This window comes from Camarhynchus parvulus, chromosome 7 (genome assembly GCF_901933205.1).
Source record: "Camarhynchus parvulus chromosome 7, STF_HiC, whole genome shotgun sequence".
NCBI lineage: Eukaryota > Metazoa > Chordata > Aves > Passeriformes > Thraupidae > Camarhynchus > Camarhynchus parvulus.
Window position 1 is genome coordinate 403413 of NC_044577.1, and position 8480 is coordinate 411892.

The following is an 8480-nucleotide window of genomic DNA, read 5'->3' on the forward strand; positions in this document are numbered from 1 at the left end:
GGGATGGGATGGGATGGGATGGGATGCGATGCGATGGGATGGGATAGGATGGGGTGGGGTGGGATGGGATGCTTTGAGATGGTTTGGGATGGGATGGGATGGGATGGGATGGGATGGGATGGGATGGGATGGGATGGGATGGGTGTTTTGGGATGGGATGGGATGGGATGGGATGGTTTCCAAGGTCCCTTCCCACCCAAACCACGCTGTGGTTCCATGTATCTATGGAAGCAGCTTTGAGATAACCCAGACACGCCAGGAGGGCAGTCTGGAGACTCGAGCTGGCAGGGAGCAGCTGTGGATATAAAAACAAAAGCTTTTTTGGAAGCAACAAATCTTCCTTTCCATGAACATTTGGGGCAGCCACATCTCCTCCCACAACATTCCCAGGAGCTGGGAGCTGCAGGGGTGCGGGCCAGGACACAGCCCCAGCCCCAGGCTGGCAATTCGCGCTTCTCACCCAATTTTCGCGCTGCTGCCTCCGCGATTTTGAAGCCGCGCCGTTCGCAGTGTTGTTCTCCTGCCATTAGATGTCCCTGTGTCCTGCACGGAGCTCAGGCAGGAGGTCACTCCCGGCAGGAAAAGGTCACGGAGCCGGAGCAAGGCAGAGACGTGGTTTAATTGGGGTTGGCAGCTTTTGCCTGCCTGGAAACGCCTTTTCAGCGGGAGAGGCGGCAGAGGAGCCGGGGCACAGTTCTGCATCCCGGGCACATCCAACAGCAGGAAGGATGGACATCCCGAGCTTTTAGGTTTTCTGTGCTCGAAATGACCCCCAAGGTATTAAAAGTCTCTTTTTTTCTTAGCCCCAGGACCGAAGAAGAAGTAGAGATTCGTCGGTTCTGCTTTTCAAGGTTATTTTTTCTTATCTATTCCATTCTTTCTCTGACCTGCTGAGATCTGTCCAGCAGGTCGGGTTGTGGCACAGTCCCTGCCCTTGGGGTGGTGTTGGCTTTTGTACTAAGAACTACGTGTGCTTTATTTACAATAATTTTCCAATACCTATAACCTATGTTAGAAGGAGAAGAAGGAGAAGGAGAAGGAGGAGGAGGAGAAGAAGAAGAAGAAGAAGAAGAAGAAGAAGAAGAAGAAGAAGAAGAAGAAGAAGAAGAAGAAGAAGAAGAAGAAGAAGAAGAAGAAGAAGAAGAAGGAGAAGGAGAAGAAGAAGAAGGAGAATGAGAAGAAGAAGAAGGAAGAGGAGAAGAAGAAGGAGGAGAAGAAGGAGAAGGAGAAGGAGAAGGAGAAGGAGAAGGAGAAGGAGAAGGAGAAGGAGAAGGAGAAGGAGAAGAAGACAGACAGGACACGCCCAGATTTTTTCATCTTGCTTTTTGAACCCCCATTCTAAATCCCCAAAATTCTACTTTTTCACCCTGTGACACATTAACTATCATTCTACTGAAAGTCTTATGACTTGTAAATCTTCACACAAAGTTGGTAATTGTTTCCATGGGCTAAAATCGAAGGCACAGGTGTTTGTGACTCCATGCCAAGGTCTCTGAGCCTTTTGTTAGGGTCTCAGTCCTCCAGGGCAGCCAGAGGAATGTCCTGGGTCCTGACACCGAGCTGCACATCCTGCCAGCCCACACCTCTCTGTAGCCGTGCAGGGTTGTGGTTTTTTTTATTTCCACATTTGTAATTGCAGCTTTTTCCCCTTTTGCTTGTTATTAATGTTGTTCGTTTCCTCAAAAATTGCATCTGTTTAGATGTTAATTGAGTTAATTGTTAGCATTCAGCAGCTGGAGCGGCAATTTAGCACCTGCTGATAAAGATGCCGGGTTTGGAGCTGGGTGCCCATGACCGTGCCAGGAGCGAGGGGATGGGGCAGGGAATGGGGCACAGGATGGGCTGGGAATGGGGCAGGGGATGGGGCAGGGAATGGGCAGGGAATGGGGCAGGGAATGGGGCAGGGAATGGGCAGGGAATGGGACAGGGGATGGGGCAGGGAATGGGGCAAGGAATGGGGCAGGGAATGGGCAGGGAATGGGCAGGGAATGGGACAGGGGATGGGGCAGGGAATGGGAAGGGAATGGGACAGGGAATGGGGCAACTTTGGCACTCAGGGATTGGTGGAGAAGCACTGGAATCAGAAGAAAAACCTGCTGGAGAGAAAATACAGGTGGCCAGCACCGTGTCCATGGTAAACACCATCCCTCTCTTAGGGGAAGGAGTGCAGCAGCTCCCCTGTGTTGGGCTGATCGAGTGGAATAAAAAATCTGTCTCGGTTTGGAAAGACAGGAGTCTGCTAAGGAAGGCAGGAGCCTCCCCTGAAATGGAGAATGTGACCCTCTCCTCCCTCTAAATTGCTATAAATTTTAAATTAAGGGGCAGATTCCCAGTTGCTTTTTCCTTCTTTTCACTCTAAAACCGTGCCAAGCCACGGGGCACACGGGCTCTGGCAGCTGCAGCACCACTCCCTGGTGTTCTGCACCCATCCCATTGGGTCTGGTGGCCCCAGAGCTGCCCAGGAAGGGGTTAATCAGGTGCCTGATTGCTGACCCGGGCTGTCATCAAACGCCAATGAAAAACTGTTGAACCAAGGTTTAAAGGGAAGGGCAGGGCTGCAGCAAGGCTCTGGGGAGCGCTTTGTGGGGCTGTCAATGCTCCTGGAGCTGCAGGAGGCAGAGCTGAGGAGCCCTGGTGCGTTTTTAGGATGGAACAGCTCCCTGGGAAGGATGGGAGCTGCTGGGGAGGGAGGTGGGGATGGGCTGGTCCAGGGGCTTGCGGGGAGAGTGAGGTGTGGGGAGTAGTGTTTGCTGCTTGGTGTCTCAGAGGGTGCTTGCCTGCGTCTTGTAATTGGGAATATCCTGCAGTGCTCCTGGGGGATTTTTTGGGTTTGCTTGTTTGGTTGGTTTGGTTTTGGTGGTTTTTTTTTTTTTTTTTTTTTTTTGCATTCCAATTTGCTTATTTCTCGGGGATCTGGACTCTGGATATCCCTGTACTGTTGCCTGCTGATGGGTTCGGGTGAAATGTGGCTTTCTTGAGGGAGGTCAAGGAGCACCAAAGAACAAGCTCAGCCTGGGCCACCATGGTACAACCTCGGGTTTTTTGGTGTCCAAGAGGTGACCCCACAGCCCAGCACCACGAGGGGTTTGGGTTTTGCTTCCAGGAGCAGGCTGAGCTGCCTTGTCTGTGTTTTCCCACCCAGGGGAAGGCGCTGGGCTCCATCTCAGGGCTGGCAGAGCCATTGCTCCTCCATGGTTCTGCTTCTGGGCGCTGGCACCGGGCATGCTGAGGAGAAGATGGTGGATTTTAATGCTGTGCAGCCCCTGGCATGAAATCCCTGCTTGTGTTTGAATAATCTGTGTGTTTGAGGGAAGGATTATGAGTCAGTGGAGGAGGCAGCAGCGCTTTCTGTGTTTCCTGCAGGGAGATGCAGGAGGGAGTCCTTGGGAAAAGCAGCTTGCTGGAGAGCAGGAAGGGCAACCCAGGGATGCTTCCAAATGCGAGAGAGAGCCAGGAGACAGCTGCTCACAGAGGCAGGGGAAGCAGTAATAGCGAGAAATAACGTTTAATCACTCCTCATTCCCACCAGTCTGGAGAGGAGAGCTCTGGTGCCTGGTGGAGAAGCGCTCATGCTGTGCCTGGGGGCTCTCACCTGAGGAGCCAGGGCTGGAGCATCCCTGGGGCTGCACGGTGGGCACTCGGGTCCTGGGGTGCCTGGGGGCAGAGATGTGGCCAGGGGGAGGCTGAGCCCCAGCTGAGCTCCTGCCCTCCCTCCCGTGGGGGCCGGTGTCAGCATCCACTTCCCTGGGTGAAATTACTGTGTAATAATTACCGTGTAATAATCACTCTGCCATTGAGGGGTCAGCAGGCACTGCCTGAGCAAAGAGGGCTTCAGCGACATCCCTGTCCTGGGGCTTAAAACGTGCCAGGAGAGGGGAACGGAGATGGGAAAGTATTGATGGAAATGTGACGGATTTAACAGCTCTGGCTTCCCCTGAGGGACGGGGGAAACACCCGACATGTTGGTGCCACTCTGGACGGCAAGGGGCCGGTGTTTAGCCCCAAAACAGAGATTATAAACAGAGATTATAAGTAGAGTTTATAAACTCCAGGCAGGCTGGATTGATGTGGAATGATGGAAAATCCTAGGCTGGGAAAGACGCACAAGGAGCAGGGAATGTCCTGGGCTGGGAAGTGTGACTGTGTTCACAAGGGTCTGAGGATGAGGGAAGAGATGAGGATTGACTCCACGTTTCAGGAGGCTTGATTTATATTTTATGATATATATTACATTAAAACTATACTAAAAGAATAGAAGAAAGGGTTTCATCAGAAGGATAGCTAAGAATAGAAAAAGAAGGAATAATAACAAGAGCTTGTCTCTCATACTGAGAGTCTGAGCCAGCTGACTGTGATTGGCCATTAATTAGAAACAACCACACGAGACCAATCACAGACCCACCTGTTGCATTCCACAGCAGCAGATAATCACTGTTTACATTTTGTTCCTGAGGCCTCTCAGCTTCTCAGGAGGAAAAATCCTAAGGAAAGGATTTTCATGAAAAGATGTCTGTGACAGGGAAGGACACAGAAGGAGCAGGGAATATCCTGGGCTGGGAAGGGCATACAAGCAGCATGGACAGGACACTCAGGTCCCTTGTCCCCGCTCACAGAGCTCCATCAGTGTGTGAGCCTGTGGATGCTGTTCCTCGAGCATCCCACATGGCTCAGCCCCAATTCCCAATTCCCGCTGCTGTCCCTGCCCGGGGGCGGCGGAGGAGCCTTTGGAAGGCTGTGGAGGAGCTCTGGAAGGCTGTGGAGGAGTTCTGGAAGGCTCCTGGCGCTCCCTTGTCCTCGGCTGACTCCTGCTCAGCTCATTAGCACCTTGACATTTGCGCAGCCTGGATGTTGGGGAGGAACAGAAGGCACATCTGTCTGCGTGCACCGCTCCGAGGGGAGGAACGCGGCTCCGCGCTGTTTAGAGCAGGCAGATGGGGGAGGAATTAATTTACAAAATTTTTTGAATGAAAACAATTCCAATAGCTCGAGTGCCCTCTCCCTCCCACGTCAGCTGTTTACAAACTGTCGAGTGGAATCTGTCCCACATGTCCCTTGAACCTACCCAGCAACGCAGGGAAACCGAATTGAAATGCATCATGAAAAACTAATTTTGAAAGGGGGTTGTGGGGGGAAAAAAGAGAAATAATCCTGCCCACGGAGTTCAAACAACTTGTCTTGCTTCAGCTTATACCAATTTCCATGTGCTTAGACAAATGTCACCAGCGGCAGACTTAATTGACTTCATTTTGATCTCTATCCTCATTAAAGAGCAGCGCCGTTGCTCCTCGCTGTTCCTGCGCCCGCCCCGGGAAGGTGCTTCGTGTGAGGCTCTGATTAACTCCATTTGTTAAAGACCTGCCGAGTCTGAGGCCATCCAAATGGCACAGTGGGGATGGGGAAATCTCCTCCTTCCTTCCTGGGGCAGCACACTTGGGATCATGGAATGGTTTGGGTTGGAAGTGACCTCGCAGCTCATCCAGTTCCATCCCCTTCCACTATCCCAGGGTGCTCCAAGCCCCGTTCAGCTGCTCTGGAACACCCGTTTTCTTAGGCTTGCCTGGAATTTCTGATCTCTCATCCCTTCTTTTAAATGGAGGGAAGCTAATTGAAGGGAAAGGGCTCCAATTAATATGGTTTCTTGTAAATTTTCTTTTTTTAAATCTTGAGGACATCTCTGGCTCATTAGGGTTGTGTAAGTGTCTCTTGCATGACGTCCCTTGAAGCTTTCCAGACTCAGAGTTAACTCTGCCCTCTGGAATTTGGAGATCTGCTGTAGCCAAGGCACATGGTGAAGCACGGGGGGAAAAATTGACCTCCCCAGCCCTCCATGCGAGGAGGACAAAGGAAAGGCAAACCACTATCCCTGCCCAAAAAATAGCACAATGAGCACAAACCCTTCTGAGCATGGCAGGGGGCACCTGTAACATCCAAGTTCAGGATGCTGCACAACCCTGAAGAGTCTTTGATGGGTTTTGAATGTGTTTGAGGTGGAGCCCATGAAGGCCTCGTGGTAGTGACAGCTCAAGGCCACCCCACAGGCAGAACATGAAAGCAGACCCTGGGTGACAAAGCTGCTCCTGCGTCCCTGGGGCAGCTGTAAAGGAGACATAAGGAGCAGGGTCATCCCAGGCTGTTCCAGGGTCACGGAAAACGCCCAGGGATGGACGTGTCCCCTGCATCCCAGGGATGGAGGCCCAGGCGGGGCTGCTGGGGCTGAGCACGGGTCGGTACCGAGATTCTCCCCCTCTGCACCTGGGTGAGAATACCCAGCACAGCCGCCGGCAGGGCTTGGCTGAGGAGAACGCTTTGGTCCCGGGTGAGAGGAGCAGAGCCGAGGGCAGGAACAGCAGCACAACGAGGAGCGGAATTTGGAGGGCTCTGGGATGGCTCCTGTCCGCTCCCTTCTTGCCGGCTGCTCCTGGGCAGTGCCCACAGCAAATGGTGCGAACCAGGCTGGAGAGACGCCGGGCATCCCCTCCGGGCCGGGCATCCCCATCCCTGCTGGGCATCCCCATCCGTGCTGGGTATCGCCATCCCTGCTGGGCATCCCCCCCGGGCCGGGCATCCCCATCCCTGCTGGGCATCCCCATCCCTGCCGGACATCCCCATCCCTGCCGGGCATCCCCCATCCCTGCCGGGCATCCCCATCCCTGCCGGACATCCCCATCCCTGCCGGGCATCCCTATCTCATCCCTGCCGGACATCCCCATCCCTGCTGGGCCCCCATCCCTGCTGGGCATCCCTATCCCTGCCGGGCATCCCTATCCCTGCCGAGCATCCCCATCCCTGCCAGGCATCCCCATCCCTGCCAGGAATCCCCATCCCCCCTGGGCATCCCCAACCCCGCCGAGCATCCCTATCCCTGCCGGGCATCCCCATCCCCGCTGGGCATCCCCAACCCCGCCGAGCATCCCCAACCCTGCTGGGCATCCCCATCCCCACTGGACATCCCTGCTGGCCCAGGCACCCAGATCCAGGCTCTGCCCGCCCCTGCCTTCCCCCAAAGCTGTCAGAGCGTGGCTGGTGCTGAGCATCCCGCTGGGAGGAGGTGAGGGAGTTTTCATCCAGCGGGGATGCTGAATGAGAGCCACACCTCTGCCGCCTGTGAACGCGGCGGATTTACAAACCTTCTCCCTTTTTTATTAGCGGCTTCTCCCCATGTAACCACGTTCCTGTGGGCCGGGGTTGAATGAAGAGAAGCTCCTGTTTTAATTTTTGCTGTCAGGAGTAACGGGTAAGTGTAGGAGGAGGAATATTAATCATCCCCAGCAGGCATTCTTCAAACTTAGAAACAGCATAAGGAAGGAGCCCAAATGGTTTAAACATTGCGGGGACCATTTGTATGGGAGTCTCATGCTTGGAAACGTGCAGGGCACTCTTTTCATTTTTTGCTTTCACCCTGATTTAGTTTAAAGGGGAAGTTGTTGCTTTCCCACCTGCTTCCTGCAGCAGGGGCCAGGGCCTGATGTGCCTGCAGAGACCAGGGAGGTGTGCAGGGGTCATCGGCGCTGCTGTTAAATTCTCTGTGGCATCAATTAGCTGCTGCTGTTCCAAATTAATTCGCAGTGTGGATGCAAAAAGAAAAGGAGAGGGAGTGTTTTGGGTCTTGCTGTTGTGAAATTTTGCACTGGTGTTGTAGCAGGTGTAGCACTGCTATAGGAAAATGGAGATTTTTCCTTCTTTGGGGTGCTTTGAGGCACCACTGGAGGTTCAGAAGGGACCTGAGTTATGCACCACGTGTTTTTTATGGGTCCATCACTTGAAGACAGGGTGGCTTTAATCCCCTTCTAGGGCTTTGGGAGGCCCCCAAGCCTCATCCCCTGCCACACAGGTGGTGTGCAGGCTTGCTCACATCTTACCTGAGACTGAGGAGATGCTCTCACCAGGAGAACTGCAACATCCTTATGTGACTCTTTCCCTTCCCTTTTTGCTTTTCTCTACCCTATTTTGCCTTTTTTTTTTTTTTTTGGTAATAGAGGAAGCCCCTGGAGAAGGGCACAGGGTGAGTTTTTGCTTTCCTGGAAGCTGCCTGTGGTTTCTACCAGAGCTGGAGCCTTTGCACCTCCAGCTGGAGGCTGAGAGCTCCTGGGTGTCCCCATTGTGCTGCCCTGGGGCTGGCAGTGGCAGCCACCAAGGACAAACCCCCTCAGGCAGGTTGAGGGCTCTTCCCTGGGGCAGGACAGGAGGCTTTGGGCCTCACCTGCTCTGCTGTGTTTCGTTCATCCCTGCCAGGAGCCTCTCTGGGGTCGGCAGGAACGTCCCCCACCGCTGTGTGAAATTGTTTCTCTCTCGCGCTGCTCGGCGGCTGAAATTGGTTAAGAGCCTCTGACTGCGAACCAAATTTCCTCTCCATCTCCTTGAGCACGCAGCAAAGATTGCCTGGCAGCCTTCAGCGTGCCTCAAACGTGGCTAAAGGAAGGAGGGATGAGTTGCTTATGGCAGGGCTGGGATCCTGCGATGAATTTTCCCGAACAAAGCGC